Source organism: Centroberyx gerrardi, chromosome 18 (assembly GCF_048128805.1).
Source record: "Centroberyx gerrardi isolate f3 chromosome 18, fCenGer3.hap1.cur.20231027, whole genome shotgun sequence".
Classification (NCBI taxonomy): Eukaryota; Metazoa; Chordata; class Actinopteri; order Beryciformes; family Berycidae; genus Centroberyx; species Centroberyx gerrardi.
Window position 1 is genome coordinate 17,196,195 of NC_136014.1, and position 24,223 is coordinate 17,220,417.

A 24,223-nucleotide genomic window follows, 5' to 3' on the forward strand; every position below is an offset into this window, starting at 1 on the left:
AGTGTATGGGGAGAGCAATGGGGAAAGGTTTAATTATTAAATCCAAGAAATAAAAAGAAAAAAGACAAATCTTTCCTCAGTGCTATGCTTGAATGAGAAAAATCATTGTTTTTTTACTTAAAATCAGAACTTGTGGTTCACAATTAAACGACTTGTGTCATGAGAAGTCTCCACAATTATGGATCTACAGTGGCATTTGGCTCTCTCTAGCATGCCAAGTTCGGGAAAGGCAACCTCTAACCACCCGTAAGTGGGCACACACCACACCCATCCATCAACTAGCTCTATTGCATGCTAATTTGCTAGCCTATTGTCCCTTAAACAGCCAGTAATGCAATTTGCAGTAAATGCATGCAAATGTGATCAGACAGAAGGCCCCTGGTAGCTTCCTTCAGTCACCACATCCCTTTATCGGTCTGGGCTATCTCTCCCTCCATCTCTCCATCTCTCTGAGAGGGAAACGGGACATGAGGTGGAAAATTAACCGGAGTGAACTGTGTGTCCACTCAGCGTTATCAGGGGAGACGTGGAGCGACGGGGGCTTGACTCAATCTCCAGCTGCAACCTTGCTATCTAACCATCACAAGGCCATGAGGGCGGTGCAAAATTGTACCAATCCCCTTTCCCCTATCTATAAATCCATACCTACCTCAGTGTTTCTCCTTTTGTATGTTTTTATGCATTCATTTATTTGTGCTCTTGTCCCATGTAAGTTCCATTACCTGCTGCAGTTCAAAAGTGTTTTTTACTTGGATACTCAAACAGTATAAATTGATATATGTTATGTTATTCTGCCCCTTATTTGTTTGTTTGGGGGGAGTATTAAGGCAAAATAACAGAAATGAATGGGTGAAAACTGAATAGGGACCACAAACCATTTGTGACCACACATCATGAACCCAGGCTCATTTAACTTTATAGGAGACCCATCTTACATCAGAAAAAGTTTGAGTCTCCCTGTTTGTTTGTTTTCCTCTGTTGAGTCATATTTAACCCATATTTAACCCCAGGAAAGTTGACTAAGAAAACATTTACAGCAACAGCTTGGGGGTCACATAGTCACTTTCCTGTTTTTACCACATATGGACGCATTACTAGATATATATTGGTCACCAGAGGTCATAAAAAATTGTTGTAGCCACTGTTTCCATATATGAGGCGGAAATTAAAGCACTCTATTCTATGGCTGCGGTCCACAAGGACAAGCATTTCCTTTCCTGAAGGTGGGGGAGACATTCTGCAGTGTGTAGCATCAATTAGGCCGTCCCTGTTTGCAAAGAGAGAGGCTCTGAGTCAAAGGTTAACGCCTCCATCGGGTCCGCAAATGCCTGCCTTTGAAGTCTCTTTAGAGAGATGGAGCTCCACATGGGGGCCTGGTGGAACAGTGGGGCTTCAGGAAGGAGCTCGGCGGTCCACATCGTGCCCTCTGGCCCTGCTCAGTAACGCGGCCCTGAGCTGATTCAGTGTCATCAGTTAAGTGTTAACCTACAGAGCAGACTCATTAATGGTAAAGCAAACTGTACTGACTAGGAGCGGCTCGCACAGTGTGACACTAACGTGGGACATGTGTAGCCATTACCGGGACGTAAAGAGACCTGTGTCAACACGCTGCGGTGTACGACTCACAGAGGCACGCTCATTATGCAGATGTAAAGAAAAGGTGATGCAGAGGTAATGATGTTTCATATTGACTTGCATTTATCATTGCGGGCGCTGCACAGAATGTTAATTAAAATACTGCGATACTTGTTCAGTCTGTTTGTCCAGACATATGTTTTCCTGTTTCACTTCTCTCATTTATTTCCTATGACATCTGTTCTTTATCTGTTCATTTGTGTTCTCTCTCTCTCTCTCTCTTTTTTTCCTCCCTCTCTCGGGGCATTTGTGTGTGCATCAAAACAGTGAGCAGAGCTGAGCGGAGCCACAGCCTATTAAGATCCATGGCACGTCCAGGAAGCAAGCGGGGCCAGAGGGAGAGAAACTACAGAAATTAATGAACATGCTTAACCTGCACTGGCCCTGGGCTCTGTTTTCTGTGTCTGTTTGTCTATCTCTCTGCTGTGGGGCCGCTCTTCACGCTACATCCACAACACGCTGCCTTCCTTTAAAATTAACCTCATTCCTTCTCCAAGTAGTAAGTAAGAAGAACAGTGTTTATCTGTAACTTTGTAATGCCCTAAATAAGTACTTGCTATTTTTTGCGACGTGAGTGAAATTTACATAATTATTTGAACGAGCTGCCATGGGAAATGTATTGTTGATCTCTGTGTCATTTTGTTGTCAAATGGGTCTCTGCTTTAGTTTACAGGAGTTTGGAGGACTTCTGTTTATACTTGAGGCCAAATGGAAAAAAACAGATTCGAGGTGCTTTGAATAAAACATCCTTTATTGAACTTCCGCAACGGGACTGGCAGAGTATCTGATCAGGTTGGCTGGTTTTAGATCAAAGAGCATTGTTTCCCTCTGGGTGAACAGGCTTTCGCAGGTTCACGGGTAAGAGGAAAGGCGGGTTGTGGGGACGGCTGGAGGAAAGGAGGGAGGGAAGGTTAGGGAAGGGAGGCGAGGCCAAGGGAGGGAGCAAAGGATAAGGGGAGTGAGATTAGGGGAGACTGACAGCTATAGGGAAGCCAGCTCATTTACCAGCAGCATGCTTGACAGCTTCCAGGTTCAAAACGGATGTGCACTCCACAGGACTCGGGGCTTCTGCTGAGCAGCGGAGACAAGGAGCAAAGGAGTGAGGGCAGGAAGGAGGGAGGGGTGAGAGCTCACGGAGGGAGTGAGGGGGAGAAGTTGGAGGCAAGACCGTTTTGTCTATTGTACACAGGCCAGTCCTGGGAAGACATATATCCTCGCTTGCCGCGGCTTGTCAAGGAAAGGGGGCCCAGGAGTGCTTCATCTGTCAATCATACCGGTATAGCACTTCCAAGAGCCCTGACCCTTAGACATCTGACCTGCAGTGATAACAATAATAATATTCAACATCATCATAATAATCCTATTTAAAATTAGCATTCTATTGTGTACAACTGTTAAGTGTAATTTATTTATTTGCATGGTGAAAAAGCACAGAAGTGATAAAACACAATGATAAAAAAAATCTGAAAAAAGAGAAGAAATACAAATTGTGCTGGTGAGATAAAACAAAAACAAGGCGGGTCATAATCTCACCTCACCTGTTGGAGTTGTTGGAGTTTTTACAGACATTTTACAACTATATACAACTAAGAGCTTTTGGACTACATGTGTGTGCATGTTTCTCATTTAGAATTTGGAGTGAGCCACTATTTCTGTCTGATACTTCATGGTATTTCAGTCATCTGTATGCGCTGGAGGCAGAAACATACTATAACCATCTTGTGTCATCTAAAACTAGTCATGTCTTAAATCAGGTTCTTGGCAAGTCAGATGTGGCCTGCGCTGACAGGCTACCGGATTGTGGCGTTAGGTGACACAGGCTATATTGGTCGGAGAACGTACAACATGTCAATGTGCCCCCCCACCCATCACGTCGTCTCCTGGACCAAAATAAACTGCAGTAAACGCACTGTCATGTGTTGCATTCTAGGACTGTTTCCAGAGAAAGAAGAAGCCTGGGGAAACTCTTTGCAAACAATATAAAAGACAGCTCTGTCCATAGATACACACATGAATTAGAATTCACTGCAAGTCAAAGGAAGAATAGGGGAGACATTTTGGATTTCTGTGGTGTGTGGAGCCTGCTGAGAGTATTGCATAACAGGCTGTGCTGCTGCATTCTCTGATTTGCACAAGAGTTTACAAAGGCCCATTGACTCAGGGTCAACAGATCCTGCGCATGGATGTGTCCCCCCCCCAGTCATAAACACAACTAACACGTCTGTGGAACAAAACACACTAAAACTGTACAGGTGCTATAGCTGTCCCTTAAAGTGGCACTCCAGTGACACTCTGCTGCCAGGAAGCATGTACTGTTACGAGTGCAAATGGTTCATGGAGAGTTGTGATTGAACTGGGTTGAGAGTCACATCCACTCTGCTGCTCCACTCTTGGGTTCCTATAGAGCAACTCTGACAGCCCGACAGTGATAAAGCCACAAACCCCCTCACCTGGAGTGGCTGACTAAAGAGAGAGAGAGAGAGAGGGAGAGAGAGAGAGAGAAAGACAGACAGAGAGACAGACAGTCAGACACAAGAGGAGAGAGTGTAGGTGGGTGTGTGTGAGGAAGGTGAAAAGGCAAAATGATGTTTAAGGTCATTACTGTGTAATGTTTACATGTACATAGGTGCATATGCACTCTATTGAGGTGTGTATATACAGTGTACCACATTTGTGTGTGTGTGAGTATGAGCACTTGCGCTGTGAATGCATGTGTGTACTTAACCTCACTGCAGACAAAAAGAAAGAAAGGAAGGTAAAGATTATGTAAGCTGAGTTATAATACATTGAGCTAGCCTCTATAGAAAGGCCTTACATTGAGAGGCTGAGTGCTGCTCTCCGCCTGTCTGCGACCAATAGTCTAAGATGGCTCAATACTCATTTGAAGCTGACAAGAGGACCTATTATAAATATATTTTAAATTATTTTCTATGGCATGTGTGATTTATTAGACAGTATGCCGTGGAGAGTGACAGGAAATGTGGGAGAGAAATGAAGTATGGCATGCAACAAAGGCCTTGAGCCAAATTCGAGTCCCTGGCATTGCCACCAGGGCGCCCCAGGGTCTATTAAGACTGAGAAACTAATTCACTCCTTCTGTCTCTCATTCACCCACCTAAACTGTTTATCAGTGCTATTCTCTGGCTTCAATTCTCTCCCTTCAACCAATTCAAGTAGATTTCCTTCAAAATCCAAAGACTGAAAATGACTCACTCTCGCTCTATCCTTACCAATGAAGAGCAGTTTCTCTTTACACTCTGAAATGATTGATTTGAAAGTGAACTTACCCCAACATAGCTATTTTTTTCCTCTAATTCTCATTGGGTGGCATAGAGTGTAAAGGCATAATCTCTCTCAACAAGAATTAGCTCTATGAAATGGATTCTGCACTCGCATGCGCTCAAGACAAGGTCTCGAAATGTCTCATTAAAAAAGCTCAATCAAACTTAATCAGTTCTAACTAAATGACAACCGACTTAACGCAGGTTTTTAAAATGTAGCTGCAGACTTCAACAGAAACATCCACTGGCAGATAATGTGCCGAGGGGAATAGATGGAAACGAGCTGCAGAGATTGGAGGGATCTTCTTCCAGAACGTTAGGATTTACTGTACTAGCACCTTAAAGGGTAACTTCGGTATTTTTCAACCTGGACCCTATTTTCCCATCTTTTTGTGTCTAAGTGACTAAAGGGGACAACAATTTTTGAAATTGGTCCAGTATTGAGCGAGATCGCTTCAGCCGGCAGCCGCGAAACGGGCTGCAATGTAATCCGACGGGGCAAATTGCACCGTCAATGTACGTCCACTAAAAGTGCTTGTTTTTGCCACTGACAGGCTCAGATTGTTATTATAAGTGTCTGACAACATTACGGAAAGGACCCTACAGAGAAATGAAACGTTTTTCTTTACCTTTCGCTTGATCCAGTCTGTGTGTAACCAAGTCTCGCTCAAGTCTCGCGAGAGTTGAGTTGTTGCAGGAAGTTACACACAGACCGGATCAAGCAACAATCTGAGCCTGTCAGTACATTGACGGTGCGATTTGCCCCGTCGGATTACATTGCAGCTCGTTTTGCGGCTGCCAGCTGAAGCGATCTTGCTCAATACTGGACCGATTTCAAACATTGTTGTCCCCTTTAGTCACTTAGACACAAAAAGATGGGAAAATAGGATCCAGGTTGAAAAATACCTAAGTTACCCTTCAAGAGGCTCCACATCTCTTAAAGTTCTCTGTCTCAATACCGAGATAGGCCGAGACGAAATCTGTATCAGGATCAGAATCAGTTTATTTGCCATGTAGAATACAAATAGTACAAGTGAATTTCCACAATTAAAAGGCGTGACTTACTAAATGGTTTGAATCGGTGCAGCGGATACAGATGTACAGTTAAGATGAAAATGTGTGGGATAACGTGTGGGATCGAGTGACTTGTGGTAAAGAGGCAATCGGTTTGAGTGGGGTTCATGGTCCGACGGACGGACAGAGGAATAGAGGTCAGGAGGAATGAGGCAAGGAGGAATGAACGAGGGAGCGAGGAAGGGAGGTAGGAGAGGGAGGGAGGGATGGCTATATAAGAAAAACACACAGCACTAGTGGTGGAGGGTGGCTCCGGCTGATAGTGGCTATCAGCAGCCGACACGCTCCGCAAAACAACCAACCAACACTGAGATAAAGACCGCAGGCAGCTTTGTTCTATACGTCAGCACACGCATGCACGCACACACCAGGTAATGCGCCGACACACACACACACACACACACTCAGAATAATGCACATATTGTACAAACTTCAACACAAATGCGTATGCACACACACACACACACACGCCCACGCTCACACACTCCGACTCTTCTCTGTCATCAATCTGAAGTGTCTGCTGTGTTCAGTCATTATAAACACTGGGGGACGGAGAGTGATGATGTGACCGGCTCTTCAGCTCACACTGGCCACCATTTTCCTTGGAGCGTGCTGGGCCAATCAAATCGTGGACACACTCGCTCACACACACACACACATACAGTCACACACACACACACACAATGACGTATGGACTGTAGTGAGGGATACTGGGGGGAGTGTAGGCCTGTCTGATAGATAGCAGAACCGAGTGGGATGACAGAGAAAGCAAAGCTGCTTCCCTCATCCGTCCATCATCCTCCGTTGTTCTCAGCTCTCTCTCTCTCTCTCACATCGTTCTCTCTTTCTCTCTCGCCGTTATGCCTCCCTCCCTCCCTCCCTCCCTCCCTCCCTTACTCCCTTACTCACTCGGTTATCTCTCTTCCCTCTCTTCCCTCTCTTATCCTGGACATCTGCCTCTCACTCTCACTCCTCTCACTTATCCCTCTCCCTGGACATCTGCCTCCTTCATCCTCCCTCCTTGCCTTCAAGGACCTCCTCCCGCCTTCATTCGCCGTGCATCTTAACAGCAGCTCTGTTGTCTGTAGACGACGGCTCACATCTTGTCTTGTCTGACATCCCTCCCCACCCACCGCCCCCCACCATCCCACCCCCACCACCCCCACACATCCCCATCCTTCCCTCTCGTCTCCGTCTCTCTCTCCTCCACACCATTTAAGTCTGCTCTTCTATCTCTGTGGCTTCCTCCAGGCATAACTGTGGATGGCTCTTATCTGCTGCAGAGGAACACCTGAGATCCCCTTCAGAGACCTGGAGCGAGCGATACACACATGCAGGAATGCATAGGCTCGCACACAGACACACAGACACACACTCAAATGCACACACACACACAAAAGCACAAGCAAAATCACAGGAATGCATAAATTAAGGACATTAAAGGGCCCGCTCAGAGACAAGCAGAAACACAGACACAGATAAATACATACAACACACTCACACGCTATCACACACAAGCACACACACACACACGTACGCAACTTAGATGTCTAGCCTTGTTGTCTTGATTCAATCGTTACATTTCTGCCAGTTTCCTCGGGGCACAGCTGCCTCGTATGCACAACGTATCTCTTGGAATTCTTTCTGAATGCTCAATTCGCCACGTCATTGCAGGCTACAGGTTTCACATAAGTGAAATCCTTGGTGTTCGGGCAAAATCTAAAAGGTACATTCAACCGTGTCACGTCTTTCTATTGAAGTCTATGGGCTGAGAGTGAGCAGTGTGCTTGTGTGTGCTTGTGCCGCGCCTCTCCATTGAAGTCCTTTGAGAGTCAGCACCAGTGGCAGGTACAGTAAAGCCTTGGCTCTCATCTTCCACATCACCTCATTTAGACACTTCCTAAGTGCTATCCGTGGACCCTTTGATGTCAGGACAAAGCGGTCGGCTAAAAAAAAAAAAGAAGAAGCATTTTTCACTTTCTTTCTGCAGGGCAAGTTATCTTTCTTTTCTCTCTCTCTGTCTACCTTCTCCAAGCACCTTCCTTTTGTACTCTCTGAATTCTTCTCTTTCTCCCTCAATCTCTTTTTATCTCTCTTTTTCCCTTGATCAGCTTGATCAGTGAGTACAACCTGCTCTAGCTCGCATGAGACAATAAATTCAGTGGGAGGACACCAGGGGAGAGTAGAGGACAGTACATTGGCTCTTGCTGGAAAACTGACAACTCTCCTTTATATTCCAATATGCTTTACTGCTGCACCAGAGACATGCTGACGAGTTAACTATCTTTTGCATGATATCAACTTAACATTTGTAGTATGTAGCCAATAAAAGCGTACAACAAGAAGTTTACAAAAGACTACCAATCGCATATCCCATAGAATAAATCAACCCTCTCAACCTGCTGCCATTCTGAAGCCTAGTTCCAACTATTGAAAAAAGCAAGAAAAATCACGCATGTTTATCCAAGAGATATTTAAAGGTTTGGCACAAATATGTGGCTATTATGTGAGTAAAGACAGATGCAAAGACAATGTGGGCTTCAGCATAGCACAATGAGACTGACAAATGGAGGAAATCTGTCTGAAAGGCTCCATTGCCACCTTGCCTTTAGCTTGTCGGGTGATGCGCTGATGAAAACTAATTCCCTCTGTCCTTCTCTTCCTCTCTGTCCCACTCTAATGTGCTGGGTGTTGTTTCTCTCTCCTCTGCTGTCATGTCACTCTCTCGAGGAAGGCTCTCGGGGAGGAGCTGGTATTTTAAGTATGGCATACTGCTGCGCTTCTTGTCTTGCCCCAGAGCACCTCCAAGCTGTTTAAATTTGATACCTTCTTATCATTTCACCAAATTGAATTGACTTGAGTGGGGAAAGAAAGGCGACTGACCCACATTTGTGACACACTTAGTTGCTGGAGCGGAAATGGAACAGAGAAGAAGAAGCGGGGACTCCAAGGGAAATTCGGGGATGGACAACACAGCAAATCGCTTGGCAGGGAACTTTCAAAACTTCACTCAGACACTCCACTTACCAGTCAAAAGGCCACTGTCAACTGAGGAGATAGGTCAAGTCTGCAGTGGAAAATGCATACAGCACTGTGATGACAGTGCACATTGTGTGGATAAAATGCCCCTGTGCAGATGGTAAAGCATTTACAGAGTCGACTCGGTCATGGAGGGTCGCGGTTCAAAATGTAACGCCATCTGCTGAGTCTTGTGTCTTTTCTTTTGCTTTATTTTGTTTTGACAGCATTTCTAAGAAACTTTTTTTTCTGTGTGTGTGTCTAGATGTTAATACCAACATAATTCTAGTTGAGTCCCACAGTGTGCTGTTAATAAGCCTTCTGACATAAGCATTTGGAGGTGGAGAAACAGCAGATAATTGCTACAGAATACAAAGGAATTCTGCTTAAAGTGAAAAGCAGCAGGGCAGCATGAAAACCCTGAAACCCCTAACGCCCTTAGACCCTCTTAAGCGCCAGAAGCTCATCTCAGCTAATTGTTACGATTAGATGTACCAGAGGAATCCTAATAAAAAGTACACTCTGTATGAGCGAGCTGTCTAAATATAATTCAGGGTTTCTGAGAGTGAACACAAGATATGCAGCCCTTTCTTGCAAATGATTAACTAAGAAGAGAAACCGGTCAAGGGAAAAAAGAAGTCACTCTTTGCTCACTGTGATTATCTATAGTTACTATCCCATTGACCGTGCTACATCTGTCTCTTGGAAATGGAGTTAAAATCTCTTCTTTCCAGTCCCCCATTTGAGCAATTGGTCATTCGTTTATGTGCAGGAAGCATTGGAGATTGCTAGAAAGCAAAAAGCCTATAATTGCCTTATTAGCAAATGGGACTTGAGTGTACTCCTTTCACTGCCCTGATTCCTCCAGCAATATGAATTAAATCAAAATTATTGAGGTCTTCAATGAATATGGAAACGGCAGTTTCAAACTTTAGTTAAGAAGAAGAGAAAAAGAAGAAAAAGAAAAAGAAACAAAGGATCAAAGAGAAAAATGAAAGCAGTGAGATTTCAAGCCCTCTCTATATATTTAGCACTTAATAGGGAGTGTTACAGGAATTCACACACTGCGTTTGATATGAGCATGAATAGGCATGGTACACAGTTACAAAATGTGCAATGAGAGAAAAAGAAAATAAAGAGTGGAGGAATGGAGAGACGCATCGTCTTGGTCTGTCCTCTTACCTTGAGACATAACGGCCTTCGTCACTATATGATTTCTATTGGCATGCTGAAACCCGCCAGCTTCTTACAGCCTCTCTCAGCATTCCTGAACAGGTAGCTGATAATCCTGTCGACTGCTCGTATACTTCAGCAGATTTTTCTATGACTGGCAAGAAAGTAGCACGACAAAGGCAAAGTGTTCTGATAACATTTATTGCCTGCTATGCACTACTTTCATATCTTGCACTGCTGTAAAACATGATGCATTTGTGTCCTTCTACTTTGAGATCTCAAGATTTGATTTGATTTGGTTCTCAACTCCATAAACACATTATATTCAAGAATACACCATAAATTATGGATTTGCAATCAAAGGTAACTTTAGCTCTGTCATTGACTTTCCCATTCTTCAATACGGAAAGGAATAATGTAAGATGTGTAATTCTGACTTAAAGATTCTTTTAACTTCAGTTCTCATCTCTCTGTTCGCAGCAACAGAATAGATGAAAGAGGAGAAGAGGGAGAGAAGTTGATTACTGGGATGAACGTCTGACCTACTGTACCCTGTTCAATCGAATCACGCATCAAGAGTGAGTGTATCCTTGTGTCTAGCCCCGAAAATCAAAACCCAGGATGATCAAGGAAGTACACCTCGTCTGGAGATGAATCCTTGCTTCATCTTGGTTATTTTTTGGTTCTTGGTATGATTAAAGGTTCTGGTGCAGAATATATCATTTCTACTCCCTCAGTTTTGCCCTCTGTTATTAGATTTTTGGTTGTAAATGTCCCACATCAATTTTACTTTTTATTTGTGATTTTTTTTGTTTTGAAATTGCATATTCCATAATAGAGGTCAATAAATTATTGTGTTTGAATTATTGAGTCAGAAAAGTGCGTTTGGATCAGACTGATGAGCCTTGCGTCATGCCGTTTGGTCGCATATTTCAAACACCTCATTCTACTTCATGGATTGGCTACTCAAACTGACAACCAAGCACTTCCCAAAAAAAACTCTGTAGCATTCTTTTGCTTGGAGGGAAAATGGGTTGGATTGAGGAATGTAACTTACAGGCTATTTTTCTGCAGCATTAGCACCGCAACAAACCAACAAACTACATGAGGTTGTGCTCCGTCTAAGCTTCTCCGTCAAAGCCTGGGATGAAGCAGGAAGGAAGTGTGTTCTCTTATTGAGAGCTTGTCTGCAGCGGGACTTCAAAGTCTTTTGGCTGAATGCCTTTATTTGAAAGGGCTCCCTGAGGAAAGCAGCCACCTGGCTTGGTACAGTGATGGCAGTCAAATCACGGCAGCGGGGGGTTTTTGAGTACTTAGCAGCATCAAAAAACAAGCTGCATGGATTGGATTGTCATGGCAACTAGGCTGGGTTAGCATTTGAAGTGGAGGGAAGGGAAAGGGAGAGGGAGAAGGAAAGAGGGAGAGAGGGAGAGTGTGAGAGAGAGAGAGAGAGAGAGAGAGAGAGAGAGAGAGGAAGAGACACTCAGTCCCTCTGTCTGTATACCTGTTGACTCATAACACAGTCCTCACCAATTCTAAATGTCAGTTCACTAGTAGCATTGGTGTGTAAATGTCTAAGCTATAAATTTTCTATTGTAATTGATTCAGCATAACTAAAATCAATCCAGCAAATCACTGGCTGAAAGAGATTTAATTGATGACCGCATACGCACTTATGACCTCTGATACTAATACTGCCTCTTGCTCAGAGATCTCTGGGATCTATAAACTACCGTAACCTTTGATTTCTGACCCCAGCGCCATAATGTCAAATTCAACCCACAAACCAGCGCTCAGGCCAATTTATCGACTGTTCAACAGATGAGGCAGGCTGATCTCCATATTTTATAGATTATTGGCCATAACAGTTAATGTCCACCCTTCATTTCCTTGTGAAATACATTAGTGAGTCAAGTGATATAATTCACGGAGGTGTTAATGAGAGCACAATTATGCAATTTCATTGGGAAGTTCTTTCTGATAACCTTGATCTGACGTCATGCACTCTGTGCTGACGCTTAAGCACAACATGCAGTCTTTGTCTGGTCAGCTTGGTGGCGTTGTCAGATCGGTGAGGACAAAAAAAATAACAGACAAAAGTTGACACAGACTGATTCAGCATGAGCTGAGATGCAGAGCTAAACCAACAGCAAGCTCAGTTCTGTCTCAGCCATGTAAATATCTAACTGACAGTTAGAACAGTAGCCGCCCTCCGCTGCACATTTAAATCTATTCAAATCATGGACTGCATGTCAGGATGACAAGTCAAAACAACTCAGTGACTAATGCTGCTGTCTAGGGGCCTATAGGCTTGAAAACCATGCTGCTGACATTTCATGGTAAAGGTTCAAACAGAGCTCATGTTTGGCTCGGCTCCTTTACTGCCTGTGATAACATTACTCCCAGTTGCCTAGGATGATAATCTAAGATAGATGGCATATATGAATATCTGCAAGTTCATTTGTATTCCTTGCACGCAGCAAGGTATCAGAAAAAGCAGCATGTGCATTAGCCATTTCACCAACAGTTGTTAAAATGAAAGTGCGGCAACTGTCATTTCAAGCAAACAAAGACATCACTGGTGGGTATTGAATTTGGCTACTCTTATCAAATGACACCAGAGCATAGGCATAATCGGCGGGGGGGACAGGGGGGGACGTGTCAACTTTTTAGTCATAATGTAATGAGAGATATCTTAAATTAGCATTTTGACTGGTCATAATGAAATGAGAAATATCTTAAATTAGCATTTTGACTAGTCATAATGTAATAAAAGATGTCTTAAATTAGCATTTTGACTAGTCATAATGTAATAAAAGATATCTTAAATTAGCATTTCGACTGGTCATAATTAAATGAGAAACATCTTAAATTAGAATTTTGACAGGTCATAATGTAATTAGAGATATCTTAAATTTGCATTTCGGTTGGTCATAATGTAATGAGACATATCTTAAATGCTAATTTACAATATCTCTCATTACATTATGACTAACCAAAATGCGAATTTAAGATATTTCAGTTATCTGTAATGTGAACTACTGCTGCAGCAGCAGGAGCAGCAGCGGCACCCAGCACGTTCCCTGGAGCCCCTGAAAAAGCTCTTACTGTGGACTTGACAAGGGCTTAGAACCCTATAAGATAAGATAAGATAAGATAAGATAAGATAAGATAAGATAAGATAAGATAAGATAAGATAAGATAGCACTTGATTAATATCCTTGGGGAAATTCAGGGAAGCTGTTTGGACTGGCTGGCAGGTTTGCTTCAGCGGGAGGCGAACCGCACCTCAACCGCGACCGCCAGACCACTGTTTGGACTGGCTGGCAGGCGAACCGCGTCTCTTCGTACCAACCACCAGCTCTTCAACGAACTGCCATCGCTGACCACCAGACCACACCTTTGGAGCGGCTGGCAGGTTGGCTTCAGCGGGAACCGAACCGCGCCTCTTCGTACCAACCACCAGCTCTTCAACGAACCACGTTCGCTAGCCACCACACCACCTGGCCCAAACTATCAAAATTAACTAGAAAAAAATTAAAAACTTTAAAAAAAAAGCCGGCACGAGAGACACGAGAGACACCACCAATCTGTTGCTCCTGCTCCATCTCTTTGTGTCTCGTGCCTGTTTTGACAGGATTGCGATCATTTGAAGGCATGTTTTCACATGGTCCTCATTTCTCTCAGAAACACATTTCCGTGAACTATTAACTTAATATGAGAGAAAGGTTCCAAACATGCCCATCAAGCATCCAATAGCTACTGGTAGCTACCTTACCACACGTGTGGTAAGGTATGAAGCTGAAGACCTCAAGCGAGGCTTTTTATGCCCTGAGCTGTTGCGACCAAACAATTCTGATTGTGATGTCATCAATGCAGCTGAGATAGGCTCTGATTGGTAGAGCAGAGTTCAGCTCCATCCAATGATGTCATAATCGGTTAGAATGGCGAAGTGAAGGCGTGTTCTGACTGGTGGAGGAGAAACAGCAGGCCAAGCTGCCGACTGAATGCCAAAAGTGAGTTTGGATTATTTGAAATGATATTTAGCCTAATGCGTAGAACTTTATTTCCATTTGGAGTAGGCTTGTAGATGCATGCATTTACAAGTCAAACTTTTCAAGACTAATGTATGTAAAATAAGTCAAAATTTCTGTGCAATTGGATGTCACATGCTTCTTAGGTGTGTGTGTGTGTGTGTGTGTGTGTGCGTGTGTGTGTGATATACTCCTAAATGTTGTCTAACAGCCTTGAAGCATAAACACACTGCCACATGTCATCAATCACCAAGCATGCCAACCATATCCCAACCTCATCCCAAACTGGATTCTGCCTTGGGTTTGATACCTCTGAACCCAGTGAGGGGGCATCAAATTCACTAGCAAAATTAAAGTTGGAAAATTGAAGCCATTAAACTGCAAGGGACGGTAGCATTAGAACCCAGCTGGAAAAATAATCCGCTCACGCCATCTCTGTACATGGGATCATTGCTATCATGGTGTTATCCACTGTCTAATGTCATGTTCTAGTTCTACTTAAAAACAGCTCTGCTGTCTAATAGCTGTAGCCACACACTGCTGTTTGAATAGATGCATCACTTCAATAACATTTAACACACACACACACACGTGCGCGCGCGCGCACACACACACACACACACAATGTTATGGAACCTGTGGGGTGGGAATAATAAACTCTGCTGAATAATTTGAATTGTATCAGTCTCAAGTTCTCATTAATTATCTTCTGGATTATATTGTAATGTGCTTGTACATTAGCTTGCTCTCATGTGACTTAGGCCTACATGTATCAATATGATGTATCAATATAATGTCACTTAGCATTTTCCTTTTTTGGTGAAGGTGATTTAGTCTATCTTTTAGTGTATTCAAGAAAGCTCAACAGTGATGCCAAAGTCTGTAGAATTGGAGTAAACGCACTTAAAATTAGTAAAATTTTCTGGGGGAGGGCCCCCAGCCCCCCGACCTTCAGCTGGTCCCCCCCAATGTTTTAGACACAATTACACCACTGCGCCAGAGCATTGTATCTAATTATTGCAGAAAAACCAATACATGTTAAATGGGGAGATAATAATGAAGGTGGAAGAGGCATATCAAAGGCAGTAATGAGAGACTCTGCTGAGAGAGACAGACAGAAATTGAGGAAAAGAGGGAGAGAGAGAAGCAGACTTTTTAGCTGACTGCAGTCTATTGAGCAGAGATAAAGTCAATTTGCCTGCTCCAGCATCAACCATACGTCTCAATGCTCCACATCAAAATTTCATTGAGCCCTTTCTCTGGCACCGGAAAAGCATCCATAAATATTTCACGGTAAAACTGGAAAGGTTTTTTGACAATGTTCAAGCTAGTGGAACAAGACAGCTAAACAGAAAGGCAGTATAATTATTTGAGTAGTCCTCATCCAAGGTAAGTCTCTCTCTCTCTTCATTCTGTCTCCTGCTCTCTCTCTCTCTTTCTCTACGCCAGTGACTGTGTGCAACACCTCCGTCATGCAAATACTGAGTACCTGGTGTCAAACTGCATTCTGTGTGAACTGTGTCAGATGAAAGGAGTCAACATAATAGAGATCATTTTTGAATAATGAGCCCAGAAATAGGCCAGCATAAATGTTATAAATACCTAGACCCATGAGACAACGATAAGCTTAATCATCCTCTTCACTCTGCTGTCGTACTTTAACCAGGCAGTCAGACAGAGCACCTTTGATTAGGCCAACGCAGCCTGTTTTCTATTGGCAGCAGCAGTGTGCAAGGCAGCAAGTCATACATGGACACTGTGTCATATAAAAGCTCATTATATTATTAGATATCTTGATATAAGCTCATTAGAACATCTATGAGAAGGGTTAGGAGGGTTAGCTTCAAACTTAGACTTTTTACAGATGGCTGATTACCTGCTTAAAACTGTAATCGGTAAAGTAATCCACAGTATTAGTCCAATGCAGTCCTATTTGCTTCAGTTACTATTATCTTTCTCTATAATATTGAGCCGAACATACATTCCATTCCAATTTACAAGCTCTAATAGTGTTATTATTGTCATCTACAGCCATTTCACCATTATTTTAAGGTGTGTAAAATGCTGTTTGTGTCTATCATTTTAAAATGTACAATAGCACTGAAAGATATTGACTATTGACTTGATATCGAATTGCGATTATTTGACAGAATATTGCAATTGCAATTTTTTTCTACATTTTTTAGAACTTGAAAATTGTTTAAAGAAAAGTGATTTTGTTAAAAGAAAATAGATGTCAGTATGCAGGATTTACTGAGTTTGAGTATGATGAAATGTTTTCACCAATATTGTACTTGATTCATGGACCAAAGATTACCTGGAGCTCTAAAACACCTTGTTCAGAAATCCAGTTTGGACGCTCCTCGCTCTCAAGCAATTAATTGCAGTCTGCGATTTGGAAATTGCTTGAGTTAATATTGTGATTTTGATTATTTTTTCCCCGATTAATTGTTCAGCTCTAATGTACAATGCCATTTTCCTTTTTAAATGTGTCTGACTGATCAAACTCCTCTTTGTCCAGAGGCGTTGGCCTCTGCACCCAAAGGAGGAAGTATATCCCTAAATCTCATTAACGATTCTGGACCGGTCACAACTGTTATCCCTCAGTTGCTGCGGCATCATCGGCACAATTTACAAGCCGTGTGATTGGTTAAGCTTATCACTCGGCCCAGGGTGTCTTAGCTCCTCTCCTGAGCTGCCCAGTCAGAGCTGGTTGCCATCGTTAAGTCACCTCGTTTACCCTGGTGGACTGAACTGAATGGCTGAGATTCACACTGCACTGGGCTGGCACCTTGACTGGAGCCTTTAATCAGCCAAAGTCACATTGGGCTTTAGACGGACAACAAGCCCTCTTTCCGGATCTGTAACTCCGCATTTTGTGAATGGGCTCCAGTTGTTGTTCTGGAGAGGAAATGAACAGAACCGTGTCCCTCCTCCTCGAAGTTAGAGTGTGTGTGCATGTGTGTGTAAGTGTGTGTGTGTGTTTACACAGACCAGCACAGTGCAGTGGAAAACAAGTCCTAATCGGAATTCACAGGGAGGAACAGGGCTAAGTGAAGCGCAAACAAAGCCTTCTGAAGTCACCCAGGAACTGTTAATCTAAAAGAGTTTGGCGACGCTTTTCTTCTTTAAACACTTTTTCCCCTTTTGACTCTCAGTTCTGATAAAGCGCGACTCCGTCTACAGCGGAACTGCAGACAGATATAGGCCATCTCTTCTCTGCTTACAATTCTGGTCAACAAAACCGACGGGTCAACAGTTTAAATTCTCAAATTTAAGGATAGGTGCTGCGGGCCAGATTGTTGTTTATTTCACCGTATAAGAAATGGAAGATGGAAACAAAAAAACACAATCTTGTATTTGCAGTATAATCTCCTTTTCCACTACACTTTTCTTATAGGCTTGCAAAAGATACAAATGCGATGGAAACAAACAGATGATGACTTAAATTTCCAAACCAAATCCTGACTTGTGTCAGCGCCCACCTCTCTGGCTGCCAAACAGCAGACATGAAGTCTGATTGAAGAAATAGCTGCATAGAGAGGCTGCGTTACATTTCACTGTGGAAACCTTTGCTGTTACCAAATAACATGGCATGGAGTGACTGATTGATTGAGCTGTCATATTGTTGGAGTGCTGCAGTGAGAAAGGTGACAACAGTTTATGTCCAGCCCCTGATAACCAATAAATAACACCCATAAAAATACAGCAACACCTGAGGCCGATATCAATAACCCTGACCTTTTACTGTGCAGCCTTACTTCCATGCAGTGTCTGTTGCATTGCCTAACCCTCCCTTGGTGACACAGTGACTAGGTAATAACAATTATTGTCTGAGAACCTTATCTGATAAAGTTTAGCCTGTCTGGAAAGATGTGACAGTGATTTTACACAGCTTTCCTGGGTAACAATCCTAGTCAAATGTGTTTTGTTTTTTTTATGTGGGATACTCACAGATAATCTGGCATCTCAGCATTTTGAGCCAGAACATAGTGATTATTGGCAGTTTAGCATTTATCTTTCTGACTATTGCCTATTCAAATCTGTTTTGAGGACATACAATATAACATTTCATTCCAATTTTGGGACACCTATACAGCGGCACAACAATTTGATTTCAGTGCAAGTAATTTATCAAAATCACAGTGAGCAGCTATGAGTGTGTCAGTCACATGTCAAGTTCAATCTCTCAGCAACTCCGGCAATGTTAAAATTGTTCAGAGTGACCTCTACAATTACTGATGTTGTGAGGTAACTATGGTTACCTTTACACTTCTTCTTATCTTAACCTTTACACTTGTCATTTCAAATAAAATTTGATCATCCATTTATGCCAGGGAACATTACCTAGGAGGTCTGGATCCCAAGTCTAAAGTCAGATTTCGTGCAGATTGTAAACCAAACCACATCAGAAATAGTCACACTCGCACTGTGATCTGAATTCTTCTGGTCATAATGTGCATTTTAAACAATTCAAAGAGCAGGAGAGGAAGAAAATGAAACAGATAGTAGACATGGATTAGATCAGAGGCACAGGAGACACGCAACAAATACATTTGTAGCCAAATGTGGATGACCGAAGATATGTTTTTTTTATTTTTTTTATAACATTATGTTTTTATGAACAAATCCCCAAAATCGAATTGAAATGGCAGGTGTAACTGTAGCCTATCATTTTTCTGATGACCCAAGGTCAAACTCATATCATCTGAGAGGGATTATGCCTGAAATATTTTCTGGACTCAATATTTTGCTGGCACTTCTCAGTTCTATGTGTTGGCTGATAACACAGTCATTAATAACATGGTGAACAAAGGGCAGCTCTCACTGGGCAGCAGCTAAATAATAGGCAATGGTATCGCCTAATTGATATTCAGCAATATAAAGGTATAAGAGCAATTGACTGATCAAGGGCTAAGCCATATGTAAGAATGATGAACAGCAGAAGACTGATGAACTGCTTCGACATACTGAGAAAGAAACACAAGTGACTCTGAATAAAATAATGTTATTCTACTGCAATAAGGGAAAAGTCACAGCCGCAGTGTTTGACTGACAAAGTTTCCAGCCCCCTCATTATTCCGCAGTCACGCATGTTAGTTCTTACTGGTTGACTATAGAGCTGACCACCACTCTGTTAACAATGACAGGTAATCATGGTAATTATTCAGCAGCAAAGGTCCAATCTCCAAAAAGCCAATCAAAATGAAATGTCATTCTAAATTATGTCACCAAAATGCTAATGTGCCATGAAATAGACTTATTAAGCGAATTAACTGATACCACACCACAGCTGACCAGGGAAAGGGGAAGTAAACCAAGTCACTGTCTTCATCATCTTATTTATTATTATCTCCTTCTTCTTCTTCTTCTTCTTCTTCGTCTCCGTCTTCTTCTTCTCTTCTCTCTCTGTCTCTCTCACTCACTCACTCGCTCTCTCTCTCTCATTCATTCTCCTTCTCTCTATATCAGTACAGATGAAATAGGGCCCAGGGTGTGCCAGGCCATAACTTGGCACAGGTCACATTTCACTTTCGGTAGATTGGCTGAAGATTTATGCCGTGTGTCTCGCTCCCATAGTGCTGACTGAGGTGGAGGAGCAGCCGTCTCGGTAATCACAGAAAACTGCTGTGTTGGGGGGAAACAGACGTGTGAACTCTGCTATGACAGCGAGGAGAGAAGACGGTGCGAGCTTGTGTATCTAAGTGTGTTTCAGGTTTGAACGGGGAACAGAGAACACCCGTACTCATGCTGAGAATTCAGTTGATTCAGGCTAATTCAGAAATGCCCCTCACACACCAAGGAGTTGGCGACTACATGAGTCTGGTTTTGACCCGGGCTGAACTGTCTTTCACCTCTGTAACATCATTCAATGCCATAGGCATTGGGAGTGCTCCTCCAATGAATGCCAGTGAAACATAAGTCTCCCGAGAGAAAGCATTTGCCCTCTCATTACAACCACAGCCTGCTTCAGAAAACACACACACACACACACACACACACACACACACAGACACACACACAGAAAACAATGATATCTGTTTTAAAGCGGGCTATATTCTCCAGAATATGAGCGGGGGACGAAAGAGAATGTGACATTTCCAAGGTGTGTGCTGTCGCATGGCAACCATAGCAACTAAACCAAAAGGCTGTTAATTTGACTGAGTCAGTCCACCTCTCAGCTTTACATGGCTCCTCCCCCTTGGAACCGGGCTCAACCAACAGGGGCAAACATTATTTTTAACCCCCTAAAGAAAGCACCTGTTGCTGTTTGGACAGTACAGGAATGTTTGTGTGTGTGTGTGTGTGTGTGTGTGTGTGTGTGTGTGTGTGTATGTGGCGTGTGGCGTGTGTGTGTGTGAGTGGGGGGGCTAGTGGGTGGGTGTATGTGTTCTACATGCATGTGTGCAATCGCGTGCGTGTTTGTTTATCAAACTGCAAAGTCACTGTCAGCATAACATATATGTATGTAAATATTATGGTCAAAGCGAGCTGGGTCTCAATGATACGTCAGACAGGTTTCTGGTTACCATGGTGCTGGAGCTGGGATATGTAAAGTAGTCAACCACAGTGGAAGGTGGAGACGGCGACTTGGTGACTTATGTCATTATTATAGTGGATAATGGCACTGGTGATTTCAACAACCTGACACTCAAAATAGGACCTGGACAAATTTGCCAAACCGTCACAACCACAAGTCAACAGTGGCAGTGTGATTGCTTATTTTAAAGTAAATGACAGTCTGCAACACATAGGAGGATTTTTGAACAAGGAATCTATGAAGAGTCCTTGTTTTTGAACATATTCTACTCCCTGTGAGAAAAAGGAAAGCACCTGCACCCTTTTGAATTATGAGAGGGTGGTTGTTAGGTCGAGTTAGCATACCTGACAACTCTGAGTTGTGAAAAGCTGGTAGGTTTCTGCCAATTTCTTTCGAACAAATTACAGAAAACAATTGGAATGCAATCAAAACCAAACTCAACACAATAGCAGAGAAGGAAATAAGTGAGTGTCGGAAGCTGTGCAGCTGGAACATTGTCAAACACCGATAACTTTTGCTGATTCACAGTGACAGTTGTGCACGATTGATTTTCTACATTTTATGACTCAGTTGGTAATGTATTTCTAAGGTAGGGTGGGGATTTGTTAACATAAGAGCATGTTGCTCACTGCTTGACTATTCATTTACAATAAGTCAACGCACACTGCTATTTTACTACTGATGTTATTGTTATTGATGTTGTCATGGTCACCAATCATCATCGTCATTATGGTTGTCAAATCTCTCTTACTCCAAGTGTGTGTGTGTGTGTGTGTGTGTGTGTGTGTGTGTGTGTGTGCACGTGCATGTGTACTCAAAACAGTGGGCTTTTTCTGTGAGGGAGAGTGCATGCAGAGACGCATAACGCTGGCCAAATGGACTCTGAGACAAACACATACAAATAGGGGAGAATTATGACCGCACGAGTTTACATACCAGTCCCTGTTTAAAAATACATCACTGTGCAGAAATGGAGACACGTCGGCTCGCATTAGAACCCCCATAGTTTGCACCTGTTTTTATCCACAGAAGAAAAGGACAGAACAAGTCATAAAAGAAAAAAAAACACCCGGGCGCTGCGGTGGTTGAGCTGTTTAGTGCTGTTGCCTGGAATTGCATCGGCTTGAATCCAGATTCAAGCAGATACCCTTACACTCTCCCATGCTCTGGATCCTGTCTCTGTTTCCTAATTGAAAAAAACAAAAAAAAAACCCTGCTATACTAAAAAACCGACTCTATTAACTATCTTCAACTGGAGCAGCCCGGTTCAAGCCCTGGTGTCGGCAAGCAAAAAATAAAATTTCCCTGTGAGGATCAACAAAAGTATCTCATTACATCGAGGTGGTATGTCAGCTCCACTGTCGGCATGACTTAAATACAACAAAGTATGTCATCGACAAGTCATCGACTAAAAAGACTAAAAAAGACAGAAAGAACAGAAAGAACATCACAGCTGAAAAGAACCGGCACCGAGTTTTTTGGTGATCTGAAAACTCAGCTCAGCGTTGCTTTCCTGACCCTGAAACATGGCCAAAAACCACTTGTAGGATCAGAGACTGACAGAACCAGATAGGAAAGACAAAGCTTGGGATAAACAGCAACGCCCCACCCCTTTCTCTGTCACACACACACACACACACACACGGACCCACAAATGGAAAATAGGCACATTGTGGGGTGTTTTTTGTTTTTGAATAAAAAAGTGGATTTTCGAACTTTTTTCTGACGTGAAACGAGTCTCCTGTAAAGTTCGATGCGCCGGCGTTCATGGCGTTTGGTCCCAAAGAGTCTGAAGGTCTGGATATAAACTCTATCCATCTATAACAGGGTGGGTTTGAAACGTACTGCAGTGGGCACACTCAGTACAGTTCTGCTGTGCTTCTGAAGAATCTGAAGAATGCTTTTACTCTGCAGGCCATCAGGCTGGGTCTCACGCAAACACACACACACACACACACACACACACACACACTGGACAGAGCACCGTAGCTTGTTTAAAGTCGTCTGCTGAACAGATGTGTGATACCATCATGAGTAAAGGTGGGCAAAAACACGAGACATGACATGTATACTAAAATAAACACACACACAAACTGTGGCACAGAGGAATAAGGCAGAACCCTTTTATTTATGCCCTAATAGAGTTTTGTGCTGGCTGTGCTTGGTATCAATTTGAGTTATTAGGTGTGCGGCAGGACTGCTCTCAGTGCTCAGACACAACAGACACACACACACACACATGAACACACACACCAACACACACATATACACACACAAAAGCCTCATCATTCAAAATCATCGCCTTATGACAGAAGCACAGGAAATAATGATGAATTGATGTCAGAGAGCCGCTCTCAATTCTCTTAGCGGAGAATCACACTCAGTGCTTGTTATCTCAAAACACAGACCACATACACACACACACACACACACACACACAAACCCAACATCAAGTGGTCCTCTCCCTCTCTCTCTCTCTCTCTCTCTGTCTCTCTCTCGCTCTCTCTTCAGAAATGTCAGTCTTTTCCTCAATAATTGGTTAATGGTAAGACCTTTCTGCCCATACTGTATTCATTTCCTGTACATTGGAGACAAGAGGTGATAGGATCCTTTCTCTGTTACCTAACAGCAGTAGCGGTAATCTCACACTCATGACGTGTGTGTGTGCGTGTGTGTGTGTGTCTGTGTAGAGGTAAAGTCTCGGTCAGCACTCCTGTCCATGCTCTGCTCTGGCCGCAGTGAACTACCTCCATCTGGCCAAACACAAAATCAATGGCACTACCATGCCAGCTATTAATTAGTCTAACTCTGACTGCCGCTGCTGATGTAGTTACAGACACACAGGCACCCACATATACACACAGCACACACACACAACCGCTCGCGCACACACACGCAAACAGGAAGCCTCTTCTTCTTCCCTGTCTAACTGGTTTTGTGAGGGAAGAGCAGGTTAGTTTCTACGAGGAATTATTGTTGGATCGGATTTTAATGAATAGAGGCACTGGATAGCAAAGCTGCACATAAGAAGCCGAAAAAACCTTAACCCAACCGAAGTGGAATAGGACTTGCTGTGTCCCTTTAATTGTGCACACACTCTCAAGGTTACAATGAGAGCAAGTCGTACACTTGGTAAGGTTATTGGATCCGATAACATCTATTATCTTGTATTTCACAGCCTTGTTCCTTGTTCTCAATAAAGTCTTTGCTATAACTGGAAAGAAAAAAAAAGCACAATACACTATGGAATATTCTCACAGGTGTCAGGTTAAGGACTGCAGGTGAAGTAGTTCAGATTTCTCTCCCTTTTCCAGCACTGCTCATTCATTGGCCGAAGTCAAAATGGGTAGAAGGAACCTTCCCTTCCTGGTGTCCTGTGGTAATTTCGATTGGAACGACTAACGTGGCCGCCGTAGAATTTTTACAGCGTTGCCATGGCGATGTGTATCCGATCATGTGTTGACAGC

At 43.0% G+C, this 24,223-nt stretch overlaps 1 protein-coding gene across 1 annotated transcript in view; it reads right to left on the bottom strand.

The window, feature by feature from the left end:
* Positions 1-24,223, bottom strand: part of plcb1l (phospholipase C beta 1-like) — a 117,375-nt gene that overhangs the window by 87,478 nt on the left and 5,674 nt on the right. The window lies entirely within an intron of this gene.